General features: G+C 36.8%; 1 pseudogene; it reads right to left on the bottom strand.

The window, feature by feature from the left end:
• Nucleotides 1–638: 638 nt before the first annotated feature.
• LOC135709847 (uncharacterized) lies at nucleotides 639–23,641 on the bottom strand (annotated as a pseudogene).
• Between the last annotated feature and the right edge of the window lie 4,301 nt (nucleotides 23,642–27,942).

Genomic DNA, 27,942 nt, shown 5'->3' with positions numbered 1-27,942 from the left:
GGAAGGGAAGTAAAGCCGTTGGTCCCCGGTTCATGAGTTTATGGGTCGATAGGTAGGGTCCAGGTGTGGAAGCTGTCTCCCTGGCGTCGGTAGCATTGGTGCTCAGCAAGGAAAACAAGATCAACGTAAAACAAATCAAGGAAAAAATAAATAAATTGCTTTATCGGATCATAGTACATAAGGTGATGAATTAAGATTTCAACAAAACAGCACCATTTGAATGATGAGGTGCATATATGTAAGTTGACATTAGGGATATATACTCTGTAAAAATATGAAACATAATTTGTGATCTGCTTTACCCTTTCTCAGCTTGCTGAACTGAAAAGTTTGTCACACTTTGCGTGTTGTTTGCTGACACAATAAATGAACCATACATCGAACGATGCTTAGCGCTTTGCGCTTCGTGAGCTCACCAACGATCTGTATCTTCAAAAAATATCCAGCCAATTAATGTTTCTTCGTTTCTTGGAATCCACGCTGGTGAATTTCTTTCAGCGCTAAGACTACCAATAAGCACTATTCACAATCACGTAGTTTTCTGCAAGTATGTAATTCGGTTTTGCCTGTCCTCGACATCGGATTCCGTTCCATAAAAATAATTCATCTCTCCTGCTCGCTACGTTATAATGTGTTCATTAGGTCGTACTCCGAAGTGTTTCTGCGTCAGGGAAAATGATGGCAATGACGGGCCTGGGAGGTATGTCGAACCGTGAGTTGAAAATTTTCTTCTCTTCGCCATTTTTGGACAGTGCGACCTATTGGAAAACGAGTTCTGTCGGATCATTGCAGAATGCGTGCGTACGTATGTACTTGCATGTTTGTTTCTTCGCAGAAGGTGGAAAACAAGTTCCGTAAACAAGTTCATCAATTTATGCGCACAGTTTCTTACCTCAAAGTACTTCGAATGCTAGCGGGGAGGGAGAAAAAGCAACAAAAATCATTTCATACACCGATCCTTATCGGCGGTGACATCGTGGGCATTAAACATTACTGCAAGTGCAGCTCGAAACACATCATGTGTGAATGTGATGCTTTTTTGCCGGTCCGATCTAGAGATCTTCGCCGGAGATGTGCCGTGAAATGTTGTATTATTTGCACTACGTCGTCGTTTGGTTGGCAGAAACACTGGCATTGGCCATTTCCCAGTCGGCCATCAGTTTACACACGCGGGACAAAATAAATGCACTTGGTTGCAATATATGTATGATCAAAAACGTGTTCATGTTGCAGGTCCCCTTCTCCACCGAACAGAGGTGCGTTAATTTAATTGTGAAGAAGTGAAAATTTTTATTTAATATTTGTTTTGTCACTTTTTTACGTAATTTAATTAAATACATTTTTATGGCTGCTGATCATTTCGCAGCGGGTGTTTTCACCGCGTTCCACCATCCTGATTTGCACTGTTTTTGTTTGTTTGTGTGAAAACAGTTTTCCTTGATTAACGTCGGCGCTTTATTACCACCTATATGTCCTATATGGATTTGCCCACATCCTTTTGTAACATAACTTTGGCTTTGCTATGTGCTTTCAACATAGTTGTTGAAACAACCGAATTCGTTTTTTTTTCATTTTAAATATAGCAGTGTTTACAATATTTTATTTTATCTAAATAATTATATGCATTGTTTTCTGAATAAATGGGCTAACGTATTTCGTTATCGGAAATTTTCAGTTACAGAATACTTCATCAACATATACAGAGTAAGGCTAAGTCATATGCCTAAAACAACCTGTCATAACAAACCATGCATAAATTGGCTCTTTCAGTGTTTAGTGAAAGGTTCCACGACTTTTGTGGGCTTATCTTACCATTGGCATAGACATATCTTGATTGATTACCTTGTATATGCTCAGAACAACACTAATTTGAAATTATATTGAAAAACCTCTGTCGGGAACGTCATGAGCCAAAATGATGACGAACAATCATGGGATCACATATGGAAAAATATTGAATGAAATATTTCGAAATCTGCTTTTAAAAGTAATAGATCACGGCATCGCCAGTGATGAGTCAGAATCTCCAGAATACGAATCAAGAGACAAACTGACTCAATGGACGTGACTCTTAATGGCACCGTGGGAGTTCTCTGCATTTATCAATTCGGTTCCCAAGCTTCGAATCTTGATTGATCCACTTCCCGGAATTACTTATCACTTATTTTGTTTCCTTCTTCTGTCCATCCCGTCGCCAATGATTGTCGTTGTGTAACACAAACACTGTGTATGAGACCAACATGAATACGCAATGTGAGTGCGTGAGTGCGACCCAAAATGATGCCGACATCAAAACATCGTAATAAAGTTTATCCGCCTTTATGCAAAAAGTTAAAATCGCATCACATTACATAAATTTCCCGTGAAATTGCTTTTGGGATCAATTCCATTACACTTTGGCTGTTTTGCCGGGTCCTTTCCGTTTTTTTTAGCAGTAGTGGGTGGCGGTGCAGTCAGCAATCAAATCAAAGCAAGTGAACCATCTTCAAAGACGGTCTTCATCAGTGTGGGTACGTATCTTTGGTGGGTTAATATATACTTACTGAAATTCATTACTATCAAAAGCAAGATAATTGTAGCGGTAGGCGTGGTGTAGTGATAAGCATGACTGCCTCTCACACAAAATGGGCTGGGTTCAACCTAGTTGGCACCGTCGGGATTTTCTGAAGTAACGCCGTTGGTTCCCGGTCCATAAGTTAGTGAAGGGTTGGATAGGTAGGGTTCAGGTGTGGGAGCTGCCTCGTCCTTGGCGTCGGTAGCATTGGTACTTAGCACGGAAAACAAATCAAGGGAAAAAGGGAAATTTGCAGACATAGCGATATGGTTCAAGAATAGACATTCAAGTCGATTACACATACATGAATGGAGTGCATAACCATCAATTCGACTATTTTATTTATTTATTTTGTCAAGCAAAATTGACTTCGCAATGCAGAATATATTGGCGCATCATTGATGGGACCATTTTTTGCATGATTTTGTTCTGTATGATTGTTCTGAGAATAATTTTCGTGTTCTTAGATGCCAACAGGGTTAGTAAATGTTAAATTGTAATATTAGTGCTGCAGATTCTGTGAGACGTCAAATAATGTCGTTGATGTCGCATTATCATTTCGCGATGTTCCCTGAGAGTTTGTTAGTTGATAAGCATTAAGCGTGCCTCATACGATGGAGGCAGTCCCATTAGATTTCATATTGAGCAACTAGGGAAATTTGAAAGGCAATGTCTCTTCCCAAGTAACAATTTTGTTTTATGAGGGTTCTGTAGATCATGATTTGGACTTGTAGAATGCTATAAAACCTCGATAAAACCTGTAATGTTACTTGGGTTAAATTATGCTAATGTTGTTGCACGTTTAATATGTCTTGTCATCGAATTGAAGACATTAATTCCTTTATTACATAATGAATTCTGTGAAGCACAAGTCAAGAAATGTGGTGTTCTTATTTCATCCGCATTTCTATATTTTTCCCTATGAAAATCACTTCCTCTTTCAATTAGATCCCACAAATATCGAGGCAACAAACCCTTAACTACTTGAAAAATGAACACCATAGTCAAATATACAATTCTTTGGTTCACCGACAACCACTGTAAGGCATCAAAGTTGAGGAAGTGAATCTAGTACATCTCAAATTCAAACGCATTATTTTATTCTGCAAGCGTCATAATCTAGATATTCGTGTTTCATTGGCCAGACAAAAATGGAAGGGCAAATAATTTGTATAGCTGTATTTTACTGGCAATATTTAAATCGTATTTCAATCGTCATAGATTTCCATACTGCAATATTCAATGTGAGAGTTGAACTTAAGTTTGTCATCAATAATAACGTCAACATATTTTTTCTCCCGATCGCGATCTATAGTCTAATCATCAATTACAACCGAGGCGGTATGATTTACTCGACTCCGTGAAATTATCATGAATTTTGTTTTACTTGCATTCAATTTCAACTGCTTACACTTCAACCATCTACTAAGAGATCGCAAATCTTCATTCATGTGTGAGACGACAACTTCTAAATCCTTAGCTGCAATGCATAACAAAGTATCATCTGCAAAAAGAATAATGTCGCAAAATCGTAAAACACGTCGCAAGTCAAAAATATACATAATAAATAAAAGGGGCCTAATACGTTTGCCTGGGGCACTCCAAGATTATTCCCCATGGGACTAGAAATAAAATCATCAAAAACAGTCCGTTGAGTTTGTCACACAAATAGTTTTCAAACCATTTACATGCAGTATTCGTAATTCCAAAGCGCTTGATTGTACTTAACAATAAGAGCCTAGAAAGCATGCTTCAGATCCAAAAAACAGCAACAGTCGTATCTTTACGCTCCAAGTTGTGTTTCCAATACCAAATGTAACTCAGTTTCACAAGAATGACATTCCCGATATCCTGATTATTCTGAAATCATTAAAGAGTTGCTATTCAAGTACTCCAACAGCTGGCATTTAACAACAAGTTCTAAAAACTTCTCTAATGTATGCAGCATGATGATGGAACGAAACTCTTTGGCTTTAATCGTTCCAGCAACTTTTTGATTAGGAACCACTAAGTATGCCCCGTAATGTTGGTAGATCACCTTTTCGTGGTACGTTACGCAATGTAAGAGCTACCACCGATTCCTAGTCTTGACTACTTCAAACTAGGGGAACAGGATTTTTCAGTAATCAAAGGAACAAACCTTAGTCCTTGTTACTTTTTATGTCTTGTTGATAGTGATAAGTCGTCGGGTTGCCTGGACCGAGGATGATCTTGAAACAAGGAAACAAGGAAACTATGTGATTCCTAATCTTCTATTCGTTTTTCCATAGTTTGAAGTGGTTAAGACTAGGGTCCTGATGCATGGTCATTATCTGTGTCATTTTTTAACTTTAAAAGGCGTAAAAATCTCATATCCTTTCACAAAACAGTACACATAAACGTTTTCACAAGGCATTATATGGTATACAGATTATAAATAAAACATAAATAAGTTGTTTAAGTGAATCAATCAATAAACCAATTTTTAGTTGGCAACTGCAAACAGGTCACTCGTTAGATGTCAGGAACCAATGTCGTGTAGATGATGGCGAATCACGAAACAAAAAACACCAGGTAGCACATTCATTTTCCTAGTTAATTATTGGACAGATACTCACCAATTGCAATATTGTTTGATTAAATATCATTGATTATTATTAAGTTGGCGTTGCAGAGTGGTGGCAGAACTATTGAAGTCAAATCTGCTGGCGATTTCGTTAAACCGAAGCGTCATGAATTTGATTGGATCATGTTGTCCATCATAACGAGTGTGACGGTTAGCTAAATGCAAGAAATTGCATCGTCTCAAAGGTCGTTCTGGAACATATATGTATATTCAATTCAGCGAGAATATCTGGGGCGTCAATATCGTTGGTCAACACCTTAGCCACGAATACAGCTTGCATAGTCGATCTTCTTTGTTCCAGGGTATCAATTCTCAGCAGCATACAGCGATGTTCATATGGAGGAAGATTCAGTGGGTCGTGCCAGGGTAAGTGTCGGCGCACTAAGCGCACTAACTTTTTCTGTACAGTCTCGAAGCGAACGATCCAGTTTCTATTGTATGGACACCATACTACTACGGCAGATTCCAAAATAGAGCGTACTAGGGCACAGAGCGTACTTCAGGCAGAGAGGATCGCGAAATCCATCAGCAAGCTTAAAGTTGAACCCGAGCTGCTTGTTAGTTTTTGCAAAAACATCTTCACAATGCGGTCGGAAAGTGAGTTCATGGTCCAATATCACACCAAGATCCCTCACCTGATCCATGCATTCGAGAGTTCACCCAGATAGCTTGTAGTTGAAATATAACGGTTGACGCTTTCTACTAAATAAGATCGTGTTGCATTTGGCTATACACAAATTAAGATGATTACGCTTGCTCCAGACCTCAAACAAATCCAATAACCGCTGCAGCTCCAAGCAGTCTTCAATACAAGTGACTACCATAAATCTTAACGTCATCTGCATAGAATATTCGCCGTCCGCGTGGCAGAACAAATGAAACATCATTTATGAATAAGCGGGCGGTTTGCAATTACTAGGTTTTAATAAAGATTTCAAAATTTTCCTTAACTCTTTGCTGTTGTTTCGATGCTGATTAATCTTCCTTTGGACATATTCAGTTGTTTTTATCGATTGTGCATATTTGTTACGCGCGATTGTGTGCCTATTCCAATGATTATCACTATTTCACGTTTTCAAATCGTTAGTGAGTACAGCTGTAGATTCAACTAAATTATCAATCGCGAATGGAAAATCCATGCTTCTCTCAAGTAGATTCGAAACAGTCTGTTTCGAATATTTCCTACATTAATCACTTGGGTCGCATGATCTGTTATTTTCAAATCAGTATTCGTAACTGAACAATTACACACTTAGAAATAACTAATTTTACACGTGACGGAATCCATCTTTGACATAAAGAATGAGACGTAAACAAACATGTTGTGTAAAATTAAGTGCTCCGAGATTGAAAAGTTCGTTACTCGACGAAAAAAACGTTTGATTGAGCTGAATTTCACGTATATTATGACTCAATTTTATGTCAAAATTGACGCTCGTATATGTCAGTCTCAAGGCACCTAAATTTAAATGAATTTTTCTAAGTGTGTAGAATCAAAATTGGACTAAACGTGGTCAATTAATGCTCTACTGTTCCAGGAAATACGCGTTTATACCGTTTGTTTTAAATTGAAAAAAAAAAATCAGCTAAACGCTTCAAATGATTCGAATTACAGTTATCACACCAATAAAAATCACCAGCTAAAATATATAATTTACTATAATCAAGGAATGTCTCGAGCCAGTTCTCTAAAACTTCAACAAAACGCTTATCTTAGAACTGGGAGAATGATACAAAACACCATAATTACCCATCTTCATGCCACGTACAACTGTAATGCCCAAGAACCAGTTACCATCGATATTTTCGATGATGCAAAGGTCGAAAGTCTCCTCATTTGTTGATTTTGACATGCCGCGCGACTCTCTTTAAGATAACTTTTTATCATTTGGAAACCATACTAGTCTGTTGAGAATATACAATAAATCAATAAATTGAATTGATTCTTTGGCATACCTTACTGATCAAATGCTTCCGTTTCTACAATATGTGTTTTCAGTGTTCACTCGGCTGTCGTGTCGACAAAAGCAGGCCACTCTCGATGTGTGCCACGCGATCGTCTGTTTTCTCGGCAGCAACCATTGTGTGGTCCTCCTCATTGTTCTTCATCAGCAGTTCTTTCGGTCGATGCGTTGTCGACTTTGGAAAGCAACCGTTTCGTGATGAGTGTGTGAGTGTTGACCACGTTTTGCGTCCATTGCTGCAATGGAAGCGCTCTGTCCCCCGATGGCGTAACTGCCATACAGTGAAATCACTGGAAGCGGCTCCAGTTCTGATAGAGGAGGCTTTTTGGATAGCGAAAGATAAAGTGTTTATTGTGTTATACCTTTTGACTATAGTTTTAAGATGTGATGAATCCTCGGCTCTGTAAAGTTAATTCGTTTTAGCCTTATTAAATAAAGTAATAAACCATAAAATATGTGTTTCAGCTAATAAAACTAAAAGTGGACGTTTTTCCTCAACAACCTGACGTCTACGCAGTTTGTTAACATCCCGCAATATTCAAATACAAAAATCGAATTGATTAACATTCTTGGAACTTGGCTGCTATTTATAGAAACGCAAGCTGCTTTTCTTCTGATAAAAAAAGTTTTTTATAGAGCAAATATTCAGAGCTAAATGCTTAGTAATATATCTACTTGCATCCCGCATCATTGTTTCGCAGAAAATCTTCAGAATCGTCGTCTATCTTTTTTCTATCTACTCTACACAGCTAACTACACCAAAATAAAAAAAATAAAATCCTACATCGCAGATACATCCCTCTCGGCGTACCTGCAAGTATAAAGTAGTCCCCAATCAGTGCACAATAGCGTATACACCCCGAGCGTAGGACTCTGCACAGTGTTGTGCACAATGGTTTTCCGGCGAGGAAAGTACAGGAAGCTAAAAATAGAAATATGGACCGCAACCATCGGCCGACATAAACCCATTCAATGTAAACGGACAAAATATTGGAAACTCGGAACATGAAACTGTAAATTCCGTAATTTCATGGGATTCAACCGTATTCTTTCCAATTTATTGTGGGTCCGCACAGTTCGAAATTGTTGCTCTGCAGAAGGTTTGCTGGAAGGGATCGTCGGTACATATGTATAGGGATCGTTATAGAGGATCTGGGACGGACACCCTAAGGATGGTTATTGTTTTCTCGTAAATAAATGTAGTATTTTGCTGCTGATATCAGAATTATGTAGGTTAAACTAGTGCTTAATGACACAAAGTATACGCATTTGAGATAAATTTTATTTTTTTGTTGTTGTGTTGGAACTCAGATTAATAGCACAGGAGTGGAACTTCGGATCAGAAAGTGGCTCCACTTGTCATTTGCGAACGCTAGCACACCTAGCGATAGAAGGCATCTTCTGCCTGTAGTTAAGATATGCAGCATGCTATGAAGCCTGAGTGCACATAGAAAGCCCGTGTGGAACGCTATCACAACACGTTGCTTGTTGAGCAGAAAAACGAACTACTTTTTGATTCATTGATTTGTTTGCACTTCCCCTTCTGTTCTGTGTTAATAGTCTTGCAAATTTAAAGTTTCAAGGATCCAAGAACACATTGGCCGCATCTGAATCTGTCCCGGGTACACCTGGGGAGGAGACCAACAGAGCCAGATTCAAAACCCAACATGTGACACATAAAGTCACATAAGAAATCAAGAACTAGATCATTAGCGGTAACGGTGGATCTATTTAGCACATATACAATCAAGGCATCCACAAAATAAAGTAAATCCGTTCATTGTTAAGTGTTTCTAAGTATATATTGGCATGGTCCGTTTTACCCCCATGGTATTTTTTTTTTTAGAAAAACGTCTCTACACGCCTGTGTTAAAACAAAATTTGATTACTTATTACTTTGAACAATCAATTTAAAAATGAACCAGGAACAGGATTCTAAACATAGTTGTAAGCATTTCTATGTTTTGGTGTTTCTGTTGGTTTGTTTTCCGTCGATATTGTTCTCCATACTGAGTACCAATGCTACCGACGCCAGGAAGGCAGCTTTCAAACCTAGACCCAACCTACAACCTTAGGAACTGGGGGTGAACCCGGCGTAGTGGTTAGCATTCATACCTCTCATGCCAAAGTCACGAATTCAAATCTCACCCCCGGACAAGTCACGAATGACCCAAGAGCGTTAAAGTGACTAGAATTAAAAAAAAAAAACCTTAGGAACTGGTCATATAAATTTACATGACATCGCCACAAGATAAATTTATAATTGTATTTGTTTATATTTTCACATTTTACAGCTCCCGTTCCAAGTTGTGTATTCTGAACTGGATTGGATGTGATGAAACCTTTTAATTAAATAGCTGAGCTGCCAAACAATCAACTGTCCGTCTTACCCCCACTGTCCGCTGCGGAAATACACATGAGCTGGGTACAGGTTTTATCGTGATGAGCAAAATGTAAAAGCGCATGTTTGGGTGGTGACCAATCGATAACAGAATGTGTAATTTGAGGATCAAAGGCCGTTTCTTCAATGCAGTTTATTTATTTATTGTCGTCAATCAGGTGGAGCGCGATCCGTTACAATTAGTCACAATTTTTGTTCTATTAATAAAATGTATGTATTATGTGCTATTTAAACGTAATGAAATCGTAAACAGTTCCGCAATGCTTATTGTACTAAGTTGATGATTGTATTATAACGATCAGTGAATGTTAGTTTGGAATCAACTACAACTCCTATATCCCTAGCTCCCTAGCTGAATACGATTGTAATATCTGGCGAGTTACTTTTTCTATTGAGTTCCATGCGGCTTTTGTTAGATCACATATAGAATAAGAGTATTTAATTCTGGAACGTCTTTGTTTCTTATTTCTAAAAAGAGCTTCATGTCGAATAAAATAAACAAAGGTCAGAGCCTTGGGGGACTCTAGAAGTAACAGTAATAGGGTTAGATTTTTAACCTTTTTTTCCTTGATTTGTTTTCCGTGCTGAGCACCAATGCTACCGATGCCAGGACCCTACCTATCGACCCATCAACTCGCGAACCGGGGACCAACGGCTTTACTTCCCTCCCGAAGGAAGGCGTGATCAGAGATGTTATGCCTCAGAATATCCCAGCGGTGCCGACTGAGATTGAACCCAGGCCTGCTGGGGTCAGAGGTAATCACGCTTACCACAACACCACCGGCCCGTTTTATTTTATTTTTTTAACCTTTGAATCTAACTATTTGTTGGTGATTAGTTAATTCAAGCCATTTGATTCCTATTTTTTGCAATTTAAAAGTAGCATGGATATATCTATGCGATTAAATGCTTTACTTATCTACGGTGAAACCGTAAGACTCCTATAAAACTCTCCATCTAGAGTGCCTATAAGCAGGGTGCCTTCCATTCATTTTGACTAAAAAAAATGTTTTAGGAAATTATGGAATAATACGATATTATGATGGTATTTTGTATGTGTAAGGAACAAGACAAATTTTTAAAGTTTGTGTTTGACACATAAAACCTGCAAGTTTAGCTTTGACAGAGCCACAATGAGCGATTTTCTGATCACCTCTTCGCGAAGAGTGAAAAGTGAAGAGTGGGTGAGATAAATGACAAAATCGCTTATTGCGACTCTCATGCAGCAACATTGGCTGGTATTATGTGTCAAACACAAACTCCACAATCTTTTCTTGTTGCTTACATAAACAAAATATTATTATAATATCTTATTATTCCATAATTTTATAAAACATTTTTTTAGCCAAAATGAATGGAAGGAACCCTGCCTATAAGTAGATTGAGTAGGGAGACTTTTGGTTTCACCGTAGGAGCCTTATGGGAGTCTTGTGGTTTCATTGTAGGTGGGAAGTCTTATGCGCATATGGTTTCACCATGCGTAGTCTTATGAGTCTTATGCGTCACTACCTTCACCGACAGGTGAGTAGTCTTATGGTTTTTGGAGGCGAACCAGCCTAAGGCTGAAAGCCTCCTAAATAAAGCTAAATTAATTAATTAGTCTTATGGTTTCATCGTGGGAGTCGTATGTATTCACCGTAGGTGGGGATTTTTATGGTCTTATGGTTTCACCGTTGGTGGGGGAGTCGGTATTGTGTACACAGTCACAATATTTTTCAAAGCAAATGGTGCTGATTAAAAAAAATCATACAGCGGCGCCGGCGGTGAAGTGGTAAACGTGATTGCCTCTCACCCCAAAAGACCTGGGTTCAGTCTCGGTCGGCGTCGCTGGGATTTTCTGAGGCATAAAATCTCTGATCACGTAAAGGGGAGTACAGTATTGGTCCCTGGTTCATGATTTTAATGGGTCGATAGGTAGGGTCCAGGTGTGGGAGCTGCCTTCCTGGCCTGGCGTCGGTATCATTGGTACTCAGTTCGGAAACCAAGATCGACGGATTTTTTTTTAATCTTTATTAAAGAGATTTTTAGCCTTAGGCTAGTTCATCTCTAAATCGACGGAAAACAAAATCAAGGAAAAAAATCATATATTTTTTAATGAAAATACGATAAAAACCTATTAAATGATACATTAGTCACCAAATTTCCTCTTCTTCCCAAGTTTCTGTAGAGAGAAAGACTTTACTTTCACCTTAGGTGCGCGGGATAACCTACGTTCACGATATAAATTTACATTAAATGAAGTAATCTAAAGTATTATTGAGCCTTTACATAAGTCATTGAACCGTATTTTCAACTTATTCATGACAAATTCTGTTGTTTTGGGGCATAGCAAAACCCTCACTGTCGTCGTCGCTGGTTATAACTGAAATTCACCCAACTTGTTTGCAAGCTTGCAAATGCTCATTTCAGCTAAACTACTATTTTTTTTTTGGAATTATGAAACAGTGAGATATTATAATGACAATTTGTATTTGTAAGATGCAATTAAATGAAGTGAAGTTTATGTATGACTCACAAAATCTGTCAATTTCGGTGACAGAGAGTCACAATCAGCGATTTTATGATCGCTGAGTGCTCACTCAAACTTTATATCATCTTGTTGTATCCTACAAATAAAAAATATCATTATAATGTCTGATAGTTTCATAATTATAGTATTTTAGCTAAAATGAGTATTTGCAAGCTTTCTGTTTTGAACTGTGGGGTAAGCAGCATAATGTGCTTCTCAGGGAAGTCGAGAACATTTCCAACCAGAGAAATTGTGCAACTGAACCGCATATAGAATGCCTTTTTTTAAACTCTTTATTTGTTCGAAATTCAAAATAAATTAAAAGTAAATATTATCCAAGCATAAAGGGAATTAATCGTTGGAATCGAAAATCAATGCCATCTTCAAGGCTTCCTTGTGTCGTTGTGTGGGTGAATACCAATCTCTAAATGAAAGAGCAACCTTAGTATCTAAAATTCTTCGAGCAATTTGAACCAAATTCAAAAAATCCAGTAAAACCAATAACACGAGATGAAACGTCGCTAGAACTATTCCACAACCGCAGACAGTATATGAGCAAGTCAAACGCGCACTTTTCTGTCTGTAGATTTGAAGAAATACTTCCATTAATGTATGAGTTAGGTAAAAAAAAGTGTGAGTTTGACTAGTACTGTTGCATTAATGATCCATCGCTCATTGTCAACTTCTGTTCAATTTTCATACTGCCGTACTCTAGCTGAACTATCTACCTACTCTCTTCTAAGACCATTCTCTAGCTAATAAATCATCACACTAAAGCTTCATGTTAGACAGCATTTCCAACCAACTCTGAAAAACAAGTGATGTTTGGTGGGGAGCGGGTTGGTTCATATTGTAGGAAAGCTAAAGACTAGAAAGCAGCGGTGAAGATGATAATCAAAATATGAAGATTTTTTTACATATCAAGACGACGCTGAATGAAGCTACTCGCATGAAAACAACGTTATTTTCGTCTGAATTCATCTCACCCTTAACTTTTGCTCGTTCCGGCCTGACATTTTGCGGTTCCCGCATTATGTGCATGATAATTGAGAAAATCTTTTGTCACTAACTGTAGAAATAGCGTGGCTACAGAGGCGCCTGATTCAACCGCCTTACTTACACTGTTGGTTGGATTTTTTTTTCTGTTTGTGCCAGGATAGTTAACCATCAAAAAAGTCAAGTATTTCATGGATTACCGGTAAGCGGAGAAGGAAGTTTCAACATGACGTGATAGCCTATGTTGTGTAATCTCGGTTTCACGAGAAAAGATGTGAGATAATGATTTAAATAAAAACATATTTTCCATATAATGCGTCATCCTGGAAAAGTCGTCTGGTTTTTGATGGGTCCATGTTTTGCTCACAAGTAATTTCATGTAACGAAGTTTGATAACAGGCTAGGAATTATCATAAATATTAATCAAAATTTAATAAGCTTCACAAAACTAATTGTTTGTAGATGGAATACATGTTTTTGATGATTGATGAACAGAAAATTTCAAACTAAACTTTCGTCCACTTTTGAGTACGCCGAAGATAGAAACTTTGTGTCCTGTAGGCACTTTGATCTATAGGGTAAGGAAAGGCAACATGGGTCGAGGGGAAAGATGCGTCAGCTAGTACATTTATTAATTTATAAATTTGTCAATATTAACAGGTTCAATGCAATCCCAATGACCAGTATTGGGGCTTCATTGAGCCTGTTGATGTTGACAAACACACATATAAATAAATTATGTAGATGACCCATCTTGTACCGTAACCCATCTTGCTCCACCTTACCCAAATTGATATTGCTCTCATTTTGTCAGGTATTACCAAGCATAGCTGTCGAATATGAAAAGGATATCATGCAGAGATAGATTCGGAGATGGAATAGTACCCGAAAAAAACCGAGTTAAATGCTTCTAACGTCAATTTATCGAAACTGCTAGCCCACTCACGCATATTTAAACCACCGTCTAGAAGGTGACACCTTATGATGGTGTATCAATTATTTGACATTTGAAGCAATGGTGTAGAAAGTACTTAAGCCGATGAAAATATTTTCTCGAGAGTTATGCTGTTATGAAAAAAGGTCGTAATAACCTAAAAAGCTTTTATTTGGAAGAACTATTGTTAATTCAATATAATGCAGTACTGCTGTAAGCATTGAAGCCTTTGGGTATTTATCTTATATTTTGGATAGAATGATCAACATTTTCCTGGAAGAGATGATTACCAATTCGATTGACATGAGAACACGTGGTATGTATGCATTACGAGACACATAAATAAGATGGGACCCCTTTTTTGTGGGTGGTACTTTTCTCGGTCCATTTCCCACCTTGTTGTTCACAGTAGTATTGTAATTGTATTTCTCGGTGCGACGATGCGCGGCATTCGTTATGAAACCTTCAGCTCGGATTAATGGTAGAACAATCGTTTAGCGCTAATTACACCATGTACTGGGCAGTTGTAGGTACATCGTGCTTCTACTCCATAGAGCCGTAACAAAATCCGATGCAAATGTGCGCTATCCACGGGACACCGAATGCGTCTGTTTTTATGCTACGCATGAAAAGATTGTCATTATCTATGCACAGTTGGTTGGGTTTGGAAAAGTTCCACTGTTTTCTTCTGCCTGTTACGACGCCCTTTTTATCCATATTTTTTATTGTATTCACCTGGCAACATCAGTCAACAATTGATGATTACAGCTTTCGTGACAAATTACACACAATTGTGACTGTTTTCTCCATTGTGCTTCTGTATTGATGTGACATGTCAGTTGGGGGTATCTTTCTATCCGACAATGCATCACTGTTGTACGCCATGGTGACACAAATATAAACATTACTTTAACTCCTTAGAAAAACAGCGAAAGCTACTAAAGGCATGGATCGATTTTTTTTTTGTTAAAAATTTAGGCTGATGCAAACGAATGAAATGTCTGTTTTAATTTAATAATTTTTTATTAAATGAGTTAATTAGACATAACTTTTTACCCTTCTTACAAAGAAGGGTATAGATATCACTTGAAAAACCGACTATCGATCCGAGGCCCGGAGGGCCGAGTGTCATATACCATTCGACTCAGCTCGACGAGATCGGAACATGTCTGTGTGTGTGTGTATGTGTGTATGTGTGTATGTGTGTGTGTATGTAACGAAATGAATGCGCTCACGTTTCTCAGCAACCGCTCAACCGATTTGGACAAACTCGGCGCCAAATGATAGGTCTTGTGGTCCCATTGAACGCTATTGAACGGTTTTGGAATCGGTTAACCGGTTCCGGAGATATGGCCGGAATAAGATCCGGTGAATATGGGCCTTCACGCTGGATTTAACGGAAAACGTATTAAAACCATCATGCGACACATCAAATGACTACAGAATTCAAAAATAAGATTTTTTTTTTGTTTTTAATTATAGTCACTTTAACGCTCTTGGGTCATTCGTGACTTGTCCGGAGGTGTCAAAAATAAGATCAATGCAAGTCGTGTTAAGTGTTCCAGACCACATTGGACACACTTGGACATGTTCCGGGTACCCCGGGGAAGTTGCTTGAATATGAATTGAATTAAAACCCATTAAATCACATTAAAATACGATGATAAGGTGATTGGTAGCCTCACCAAATAGACTACACCCGGATATATTCCGGGTACCCCCAAGCAGTGGCGTAGCGTGAATAGGTAAGAAGGGTCTGATCACACCATAGGTGGATAAATTCGGGTTTTTTTTTGTGATTTTGGACCTTTCAGGAAAATAATATTTGCATGGCAGTAATTCCATTTCAATGACGATTTTTTTTTAATTTTTTGATCGATCTTCTCCGATTATGTTGAAACTTTGCATAGTTGTTTGTTTTTGTCCAACATGCTATTTTACATATATGGTTCCCTATGTTTGTACACGACTAACACTTGAAAATGGCTTATGCAAAAATCATACGCATCAGTAGAAAAAACATATATCTCGAGAACGATTTGTTTGATCGAGATGGTGTTTTGAAAGAAGTTACAGACAAGTATGTTGCCTTTCAAGAAAAAATATACACTGCTTAATTATTTTTTTTTCAGAAAAGAAATCAAAATTATTAAACAAAATTTAAATTACTTAAATTGCATATTTTTAAAATTATTTTCATATTGTAGTTTAGATAAAGTGCTACCTACTGATAATGTGTATTTTCTGGGCAATTCGTAAACAAAAAAAATTAAAAAAAGTAGTGTTTTCTAAAACACTACACACCATATTTAAATCGCTGATAATCAGCAAAATTTTGCTGATTTTGGACTTGATGGAAGATCAGCAAACTTTCCAGTAAAATAATGGTGCTGAAACTTCCAGCAATTTGAGTTTATGTCACAATGACAACAATTTGCTGTATCTTCAGCAAATCCAATATTTTTTGCGGAATCTTCAGGACATGAATAAATGACAGCGTTGAATTGATTTTTCAATAAACTGTAGTAAAATATTAGTGAAACGGCAGTATTCTTTTGACGTAGGACTATGTCTGTGATTTCTATATGGGGGTACACTTTGTGAAAACCGAAAATGAAACATGTAACAGAATTATGAAATATTTTGAACGTTAATAACTCAGCTGCCTCTGGACCAATTTCAATAATTTTATCACCAATCGATCGGAAATATTCCTACACATCTGCTAAATTCAAGACTTAATCATTTTTCAAAATGTCACTATTGAAAATTGCGCGAATGTGCAACTGTTGCTATGATAATTAAAATTATCACCGATTGCCTGCGAAAAACGATTTCCCTAACACAGATTTCAAAGTTGAATTCTATCCGGTCCCACCAAGTCTAGATAGAGCTGGAAATAGGGCGTAACAGCTTTTGTAAACAATGACTTCTATTGACGATTTCTAGGAATTCAAAGTACGCCCACGCAAACCAACATAAGCATTAGATAGATGAAGCCTTCCCCTATCCGATGGTGATCTTGATTTGTGTGGGCGAGCCTTGGTTTTCTAGAATTCTTCGAAAGCAGTCATTGTTTACAAAAGCTGTTACGCCCTAATTCCAGCTCTATCTAGAAATGGTGTTTATTCAATCACCGCGTGGTGAGTGGTGGTGTTCTCTAGTACACAACGAAAGGCTGCCTGCAAGCAGCGAGTGGTAGCCCACATGAGCATCCATAGAAGGAGGAAGAAGCCGCTCCGCTATTGATCGAAATCAGTAGCTCTTCGTGAGTTGCTGTGGGCCATCTATGTCAAGCGCTTTATACTAAAGAGTATAAACAGAGAGAACCCTGCTCAAATTCCTACTCCTACACAAAACACAAGCTCCTGTTGCAGTTAAGAAATAAGATTTATTATATAAGACCACGTAGTCCTACGTCACCATTGCGTACAACCCCATAGGGCTGTCCCTATTAGTTTTTAATTCCCTTTTTTTTGATACTTCAGCAAGCTTCAATTGTCGATTGCTGAACCAGCAGTTAATGTTTTTTTTGGTTTCTTTTATATATATATATATTATTAAGAAAATACAATGAAAAGTAATGCAAATGATGTTTCATTATTTTATTTTTAGTTTTCAATTTTTCGTGTTGTTTATTGTACACTTACAAAAGTACTGTTTACACCGTGTATGCTAAGAATTAGTTGGGAGTTTGGAAAATTTATTAAAAAATACTTCTTCATTTCCCAATTGAATCATAAAACTTTCAACTGTGGTAGACAGGTTTCGAATTTTAAACACCCCCCCCCCCTACGAAAAACGTGAAGAAGTTTATCAATGACGGTTCAAAATACAGGTTAAAAAAATAGTACGTTTTGATAAGCATGTAAAATGCGCTGGTTATTTCGGATCCTGTGGTAAACAATCGCTTTCCCACTCGAATGTAGGTATCACCTTCGGAATACAGTGGTCCCTTGACGATCAGTATTGTACGAGTCGTTTTGTTATAATTGTTCACGTATCTGTCAATGTCGTCTTCTGGCTACAAAAAAGAAACTAAAAAACTTGGTGTTTTGTTACTTGAAACGAATAACAATAATAATACGTACATCAATCCACTCAACAACCCTCTCCAGTAGATTGGATATCTTTTGGGAGTCTTGATGAGCACGCTTCACTCCTCGTAATGGATTTTTATCTTTGATGATGATAACCGTTCGAACAAATTCTGAAAAATAGTAAAATTTTCTTAAACATGCATTTTGGGTTACGTTATCCTTCTTCTGTCTAGATTACTGCTATTTATATGTAATTTGCCATTGCAAGGGGGTTTAAAAATGACGGTTCTACACACTGTATTATGGATTCCGTTCAAAAAGGACTAACTATATATTTTTTTATTATAAAGCGGCGCCGGTGGTGTAGTGGTAAGCGTGATTACTTCTCACCCCAGCAGGCCTGGGTTCAATCCTAGTCGGTGCCGCCGGGATGTTCTGAGGCATAAAATCTCTGATCACGCCTTCCTTCGGAAGGGAAGTAAAGCCGTTGGTTCATGAGTTGATGGGTCGATAGGTAGGGTCCAGGTGTGGGAGCTGCCTTCCTGGCGTCGGTAGCATTGGTGCTCAACACGGAAAACAAGATCGACTGAAAACAAACCAAAGGAAAAAAATATATATATACATATAATGATTATTTATGGGAATTGCAAGCGGAAATTCGTTTCGAACGGAATATAGAATAGTCATGATAATATATGTGAATTGATCGTTTCGTTAAGAGGCTCCTTTTGCTATATTTTCTTTAGTGATTGAATTATGCATCATTCATTCTTACCACTAATGATTGAAGTATGAAGACCACTGTATTTTTCAAGTATATTGTATTTCAGATGGTTCCAAGAAGCGCTGTAATCGGCATCAGTAAACATAGCCTCGAAATCCAAATGAATCTGAGAAAAAAAAGAAGAAAAAATGTCTTCTTGTTTTGTTTGGCAGATAGTAAGTATTTTACCAAAACACCATCGTACGAGCCGGATAAAGGAAACGTCAGGAACATTTCACTCATTCGCTCGTCTGCACGGTAAGAAAAAAGTACCCAAAATTAAGTTACTTTCACTCAACACTTGGCTTCAGTGGGGCTAGGTAAAATTAAGTTAAACAAGAAAACCCAATTTTGAGTAATCCTGATGAAGAATCCATTGAGTAAAAATTACCTAACGATCAATCGAATGGAATAGGTGAAAAATACCCAGCGTACCAACATCCTACCGGTTTACGTTGCAACTTTTTTTGTCACTACCCCCTACGGATACCATACACAAACGATATCATAGATGGTACGACCATACCGCATAGAGTTGGGATGATATCCTGAATTGGTGGTTAGGCGTTTCTTATGTTTATGCGGGATATGTACCAATCACTAACGAAGACTAATGCTAGGACTAATTGAGCAGGAACGGAGGCGATGGAGCACAAACAAATGACAGCGTCGATGGCAGTGCGCAGGTTGCTATGATTTTCATCCAAAATTAAGTTAAAAGTACCCAACGGTGGAAACATAACGGTTGAGTACTATTAACTGAAAATTGAGTTGTTTTTTACTTTGAATCGCAGCGTGTTTTAGTTAAACAGAATGCATCGATAAATATTTCAGTATAATCTTCGTAAATTACTTCACGCAATTCAATTTAATAACATGTACATTTTAAACAACTACGGAAAGTACTAATTCAATCAATAATGACAAATACTACGTTTTGAGCTAAACGATGATTAACAGAAAATTTAAATTTGAGTTCATCTATCATTACTCAACAGATGAGTAAATTTGAGCCATCACCGCTTTTCTGATTCACTCAACGGTAGACCTCAAATGATAGAACCCAACGGTGAGTTTTTTTTTTAACTTAATTGTGAGTATTTTTTTCTTACCGTATAATCATACTTCTCGCCGCAAATGTTCTGATCCAGTCAGCCTTGATAATATTCAGTGACGCATCGGAAGGCACAGTCAACTTCAATTTGACAATCTAGAAAACAAAAATTCTTAAAATCAGTAAGATAAAATAGGCTTAAGTTACATTAAATATACAATTTCATCCCGGTCGGTTTCATCATCTGGAATATGGTCAATGGTATCAGCGCTAATGTAATTTGAATCGTCATCTCGATTCGAACGTCGGCGTATCTGCATTTTGAACTTTTTCATCATAATATGATATATATTATATTATAATATAATATATTATATTCAATATGGTAGTGCAATTTTCCACAATGTTTCCCTTGGCCTCGACCATCCGGAAAGAACCACAACGCCTATGAATAATAATCTGTTTATGTAGTTATCACAACAAGATCAAGAATGAAACCAACCTGTTCAACTTCAACGGTATTCGACTTCAATATGCTGTGTTTTTAACCAGAGATTTTGCGATGATATTTTTATAGTGTGCGCTTGGATGGCTGTTGAAATAAACAAAGTAAATTTGGAAAATTCATCACAATTCTAGATTAACATTTCAAAAGATCCTATCTGCTATGATCGATTCTTTTCATCGACTTTCTTTTGATTACAATAACAAACCAACATTTTTGGCTGAAGTGAGGATAACAAACTACGCACTTGATGATGGAATTTTGCAAGTGTTCGTGTTATAAACGCCAGAAAGGTCAATACAAGCTGAACAATGCATTAGGTCCTAAGTAACTTTGCTCGATTCTCTTCATCGACTTTCTGTTTCGTTAATAAAATGGCTACATAACCGTTTCTTGTCGTGTTTATCGTATTAGAAGCTGATGAACTGAAAATATTAGGGCATGTCTTAAGAGCAGATGACAGCATCAAAAACATGGCCACCAGCCCTGGGCGAAAATAGTCATACGCTGATAAATTAAACTATTCCCATTTTGCTTGAAATTTAATTAATTTGACATTAAACTCAGTTTAATCATATCGAATGATTAAACAATAATACTCTCTATCTAAAAAATAAGGATCTGATATTAATCCCAGTTTAATCATGGTTGATTAGATTGTAGATTATCTTTTTTTGAATAAATGTTAATCATTTTTGATTCTATTTTAATATTTTTTTATTTAATTTTAATCTTTTTTGATTATATATCAGTATTGAAAAAGAATAAAATTTAATACTGGATAAATTATTTCGATTTTAATTATGCATAACTACTGCCGAAGTAATCATGGCTCGGACTCAATAAGGTGAAGCGGGAATCTGCTTACTTTTTAAGCTTTTTTGATTTAATTTATCTTTGAGTGTAGTTGTAAAAAGAGAAAGACGATGAAAGGAATCGATCAAACCAGATATGAATTTTTGAAATGTTAATCTAGATTTTGACAGGGAGCATGCATAACGGCGTACACGTGATGATCGATTCTCTTCATCGATTTTCTCTTTGCATTGCTACAGCTAAGCGAAACAATTTTCTAGTATTTGTTGAATGCAGAGTTGTAACAGGTTGTATTGGCTATCAAAAGTAACAGCAAACGTACCGAGAAACTTTAATTCTTGCAAGTTATTCACAAAAGAGAAAATCGACGAAGAGAATCGATCATCGCGTTTACGCCCTTATGCATGCTCACTGTCAATTTGATATGCGTGGGACTACATATATCAAGCTGAACATTGCATTAAGTCCTAAGTAACATTTATCGATTCCCTAATAAATTTGTTATGGTTATTTTGCTTAACGACGTGTTTGGGGTATCATCCAAACCATTTGTGGAAAAGTTCGACTGTTGTTTGTTCGTTTATGGTATTTGTTTATTAGGGTTCTCTTCGTCGGCTTTCTCTTTCGTTAATAACTTGAGCACATAAGCGTTTCTTGTTGTGTTTGTAATATTAGCTAAAAACTTCTTTTATCGATATTGGATATTGTAAAAAATACTATATTGCTAGTTTAAATTAAATACTCTCACCAATAGACTTTTGCAGAAAAGAATTTCACTTCTTTTTAATTTCATTTCTATCAAAATTACTATGCATTTTGAGCAAGCATAGTAGTTTTTCCAGAATCGTAGTAAATTTGTTAACATTCATAGTCAACTATATTGAATTCATAGTAGATTTAATGGTCATAAGCGTAATTATATTGAGAATAAGTGTTTTCTACAGAATAGTATTCCTAACAATAATGGTCCTTGTTTCAGTGTGGGAATGTCTTTACATGACCATGGAGATACTCGTGGAGATACAAAGAGAAAGTCTTCTTCTTCTTCTTCTTTCCTTTATTTAACGTCGGTCTCTGTTCCGCAATCTAGTGCCAATCACCGACGAACATCGATTGCCATCCATTGACGGCAATCGAATGTGCAGGAAGGCAGCTTCCACACCTGCGTAGGATATCGCACTCATTCAACAAACATGGGCCAGGACAAAGAGAAAGTCGACGAAGAGAATCTGTCAATGATACTTAGGACCTAATGCAGTGTTTAGCTTGATATGTGTGACAGTACCGAAGAATGACATAAAGACCGTAACAAAAACACAATCTTACTCGCGAGAACGGTAATTTTTAAAACGCAGTCAGTAATAAGCTAATAATTAACATGAAAAGAATGAAAAATTTTAAATCGTGCAGACGTGAGCGTAAATAATACAAACAAGATCAACTGGAGTGCCTAATTCGTATTGTTAATTTAAATCAAGAAAAATAAGTTCGTGGTTTTATCCGTTTAATCTGTGTGTAAGAAGTGTAAGTTAATTGGCGTATTTTTCAATATGTGCATGCGATGGCTGCAGGCGGATTGTAAGTAGTGTAGAGATTTTAACATGGAAATAAGGAATTACACGCAAGGCAATGGATAAAAACATAGTTTTGAAACTTACTATCCGAATCGGTTAATCAAGTAGCCACAAAGAACAGTTGTTATAGCTTTAACAAGCCTACTGTCCACCGTGTTATCCTCCTTTAGCAGTTCCATAATGCGTTGTCCCTCACGGGTTTGTTTGAACATTAAATCAATGTCGAATTCCTTGAACGGATTGAACGATAAATATTAATCTAATCTAATCTAATCTAATCTAATACAAACGCAGCCAGTACGAGAAAGCATCCTGGAAAATGATTAGGTTAGATGAGGTCTAACCATTTTTCTTGTCTAGTTGATGTTCACAGCATATCTGAGATATGATATTAACATCAATACGGCCAGGCCTACTGCGTTGTATTTGACGCAAAGATGATTCTTGGAAATGAATGGGAACATTTCTTGAATCTACAGGGGTGGAAGGATGCGTGGATATACCGTACCAAACGCTCCGAGTTACTATGTGTAGTTGTGTGTAATGTGTAAATATTTGTACAATATTGAAGAATCATAAAATAATGCAATGGAAGGATCTTACCGAATTTTCTCCTATGTTGGTAATGATTCTTTTGCGCTTAAAAGTTTCGTTGGATGCATCCGCTACTTGTTTATCATAAGGGTTTGGGATGCTGTTCCTTGTCATTGCTCGTAGTTCCGTTTAGTGATGTGATGGAGATCATTTCTTTCACTAGGAACTACTACTACCTCTCGTGGTCTTCGCTGGGTGCTGATCGTGGGTAGAGCCGGCCGGCCGGCTTCATCGATGACGACCTGCGTACGGATGCGCTCTGCTTTCGTCGGTGGACGGGATGATGTATTATGAATCCTTGCTGCTGAATCTTCGTCATCTGAATCTAACATTAGCGGTTTTGCTTGTTCAGTGAAATTTTGTTTTCTCTTCCCTTGGAAAAGCATATTTCCGAAATGCAACTGAGACACACTCTTGCTGCTTGGAGTCAATAACTGCAGCTTACACTCGCGAAAACACATTTTTTGCCTGCTGGTACAAGCCGGGAGGCGTAGGGCTACAAAAAAAAAAAAAAAAAAAACACGGCCGCACACGCAGCTACACACCGCTACGGACGGAACTCGGTTATATTACGACACGGTTCTACTCGGCGCATGGTCACTATCACTTCACTCTCGTATTAGGGAAATATTTGGCTGCCATCAATAAACACTACTCAATTACATAACAAATGACGAAACTGGCGAAAAAATAAACACGTCTACTTGCAACCACCCAAGGGAGCATCCATAAATGACGTAGCATATTTTTGATCAATTTTAGACCCCTCCTCCCCCCCTCGTAGCGTATTTGGCTATATCCAATACATGGCCGGTCACAAATTCTGAAACCCCCACCTCCCCCCTCAAATGCTACGTCATATATGCATGTTCCCCAAGTAACATTGCTACTTTTTTAAAGCATGCTACAAGTCTAAATCATGGTCTACAGAACTCTTATAAAACCGAAATTGTTACTTGGGCAGAGCCTACTTCATCCTGGATTGAACGATTAATATTAGCACACACACTAGTAATAATGAATATCTTATTACCTTTTCCATTGATATGATATTGTTGGGTTCTTCATCGGGATCAATTATTTCGTATTCCAAATATTCTTCATCCAATTCTGGGTCTTCTTTAGGGGTTTTTTTTATGTTGGTTGTCTCGTTGAGTTCGTTTTGAAGTTTTATTACTTTTTTTTTCGCTGTCCAGTATTTAAATTCAATCGGCCGAAGTCACTCTCATCCAACGATATGAATGTATCCACATCGATGATTTCCTCGTTGACTGTTTCACGGAATATTGTATTTGTAGTTTAATTATGATCGTGTAGATAAAAACCGTTTGGATATGAAGCGGGTGCTATCGTTATATTTTCTCCAGAAAGAAAATGTTGTATGACAGTGTAGATACTTTTTGCTCATTCGTAGCTTTTACTTCATATGCCTGTAGCTTATCATCAAAATCAACTGTTTCCCGAATTTGAAGACACAACCGTGGAATTCCTTCAATTACGACTATTTCTTCAATTTCTTCAAAAGTGGGGAAACCAAAACTATTGTCTCCTTTCATCGTAATGACACAATAAGGGCGAAGGTGAACCCCATTTAAAATAACTCCTTTTGGCGAAAAACATCGATGATCGCAATCAGGACTGGGATTAAGTAATGGTGCATATTTAAGGTCATTAATCAAGCACATTCTTCCTGATTTGTACTCAAGGTGGTCGTTGAGTGGTTGTTCTGCTATATTAACGGCTTGCGTAAGTAAACACTTGCCGTTTCGCCAAACTTAGACAAACGTTCTTGTAGTTTCGAGCAGCATTCATTTGTGTCTTAATACCCTTATTTTTTCCTTCAAACACACGGCAATTGAACTGTGCGAGTGGTCCAACTTGTTTGATACTCTCCGGATAATGAGTAAGGTGATGGATTTTGTTTGGGCGGCATTAAAACAATTTGAAAAAAAAATTGTGGAAAACAGTTATATTCAACCAACAGAAAATAGGAAATTGTAGGCGAACAGGCTATTCGTATAATTTCAATAAGTACACTTATAAGACTCATAAACTCACAATCGTGTTTAGCTTTATGTCCGAAAAGAAAAGGAAAGGCTCTCAAAAGCAGTAAATATTGCGATGCAGTTTGTCTTAGCTTGTGAGTCTTTAGTTGCAGCATCTGGGCGGTAATGTTGGCTGATGGCTAATTTTTTTGGTCACAGAATCCATAGTCAAAAGTTTTGATGCGATGATTTATAAAGTCGACGATGAGTTTGAGTTTCTTGTTTCGATAGTAGTGAGCAAGGACGTGCTGCAGAGTGATTGGTATTACTCCTTCTGCAAGATCATGCATCACATCAAACACATGATTGTCTACTACATGAAAGGTTCCCAATTCATTTAGAACACATCCGGATGGTTTCAGTCCACATTATTATCTTAGATGTTCTGAGGATTGTCCAGACATTTTGTCAATTGAAGATTTTTTGTTACAGTAATTAAAAGAAAAAAAATGATTGATCAACTGTCATTCGAACAGTGGATAATCACTGATGTATGTGATATACAAACTATTGTAAATTACTCAAATTGAAAGCGCACGATTTCATTGAAACAGAACAATCTAAAATCTTAAAAACAACGAAAAACAATTTGCAAGCAGGTTAATTTTTATTCATTTGTGATTTTTCTGAAAATTGCTCCTTTTTACTGCAGCTTGAAGTACAATTTCATCATTGGAGTGTACAACAAGCTGCTATCCATCCAATAAAACTCGCAAGTGCTTCATTTTAGTTTCATAATTATCTCAGAAGAGTTGACACATGATGCAGTAGCTGTTAACCTGTTTATTTCCAAAATGATTACTTTTTTACGGACAGATCAGAGCAAAAAAAAAAAGCTTCACAGTACAAAAACCGTAAGAATTTTTCTACTCTCTGCATGTTCAAGTCTAAGTATGAAATTGAAGCTGAACGGCATTTATTTGCGACGTGTGATTATATTGAAGGTTCGATAAAGCGCATGTCTACACGAGCCAGTTTAGCCGGAGAACGTGAACAACCAATTTAAAATGCCAAAGAATTATATAACAGGGCAAATAATCGAAAGAAGGAAGAGTTGATGAGTTTATCATTTGGTTTTCAGATAATCAGGATAATATAAAACTATTGCGGCAAAGCTTAATGAACAATATTGTGAAGCAAGAACAGTTCAAGGAACGCAAAAATTTCACTCATTTATTTCTTAATCTGAAAATAAAATTAGAGCAAAATTGTTCTCAAACTATTCAGATCATGGTGCAAAGGTTTTTAATTTGTTTAAATAGACGTATTTAGTATAAATGTAATTATTTGATGTGAACTATATAAATACATAAGAACACTATTTTATTGAATATATTTTTATTTATGGAATGAATGCCATATTTTTTTTTTATGAGACGGGCCAACACACTCCCACACCAAAGAGCTCACACTGAGAGCCCCCTGGTAGTGGACTCCTCGATAATATTTTTTTTAACGTTACAAGAGAAAACATATAGACATATAAATATAACATTACTAATTTTAAAGGTGTGTGATGCAAAATAACAATCATTAACAAGGTTAGGATGTACCCAGTGGAACAAAGTTCCTTTGAAGGGATCCTCAACTCATAAACAATTCAATTAATTAATATATACAATTTAATATCTTAAGCTTAGCGTAAAGAGTGCAAATTTTATAATTATAAATCGATAGTTGACACGAATTTATATCAAGAACTCGTTGATTTTGGATTTGTAGTATCGCTTTAAACTGGTTTTGAAAAATTGTCAGTTGTTTAAGTTTTTCAAACATTTGCGAATGCTATTACAAATCTCGGATACTTTTTCAAACAGACTTATCTGCTTATGTAAACAATGCGTTCGATTGACGATTTGACACTACTGGGAACTCGCATACGCCCACCTTTCCCTACAAATAGAAAAATACACTTTTCTCATTCTCTCTTTTCGTCTCATCTCTCGGTCTCTTATTCATAATTAGTTATATCTTAACTCATGCGTATGATTGAAAAACAGTGAACTGCAATGTTTAAGGAAATTAATTGTGCTTTCTGCTTAAAATATTTTCAAGATTGAACACTTACGAATAACATCTCAAAAGGGCGGAAATTGCTCAAATTATGCGCTAAGTGAATTTTACGAGTATCTCGAAAATAACAACTTTGGATAATTTAAACAGCATCAGCTTTTTTGTTGCAAATTTTATTTGTTTTAATACTAACCCTATTTCAAAGATATTCGATAACTGTGGGTAGTATTTTGGAAGATACTACTTTTTTCTTTAATTCATAACTTTTTTTTTTATTTATGAACTGCCCAGCAAGTACACATTGTCAGTAGGTAGCACTTTTTCTAAACTACAATATAAATATATAAATAAACTTTAAAAAATATGCAATTTGAGTAATTTTAATTTTGTTTGATAATTTTGATTTTTTTTTGTAAAAAATAACATATTTTTTTTAAAGTGTATATTTTTTCTTGAAAAGCACAATACTTGCCCGTAACTTCTTCGAAATCACCATCTCGATCAAACAAATCGTTCTCGATACATATGTTTTTCCATTGATGAGTATGATTTTTGCATAAGCCCTTTTCAAGTGT

Source organism: Ochlerotatus camptorhynchus, unplaced genomic scaffold (assembly GCF_037179485.1).
Source record: "Ochlerotatus camptorhynchus isolate MF236.1 unplaced genomic scaffold, CSIRO-AGI_Acam_v1.1 ptg000003l, whole genome shotgun sequence".
In the NCBI taxonomy this organism is placed as follows: Eukaryota; Metazoa; Arthropoda; class Insecta; order Diptera; family Culicidae; genus Ochlerotatus; species Ochlerotatus camptorhynchus.
The sequence above is the reverse complement of the archived record's forward strand: the minus strand, read 5'-3'. Positions and strand labels throughout refer to the sequence as shown.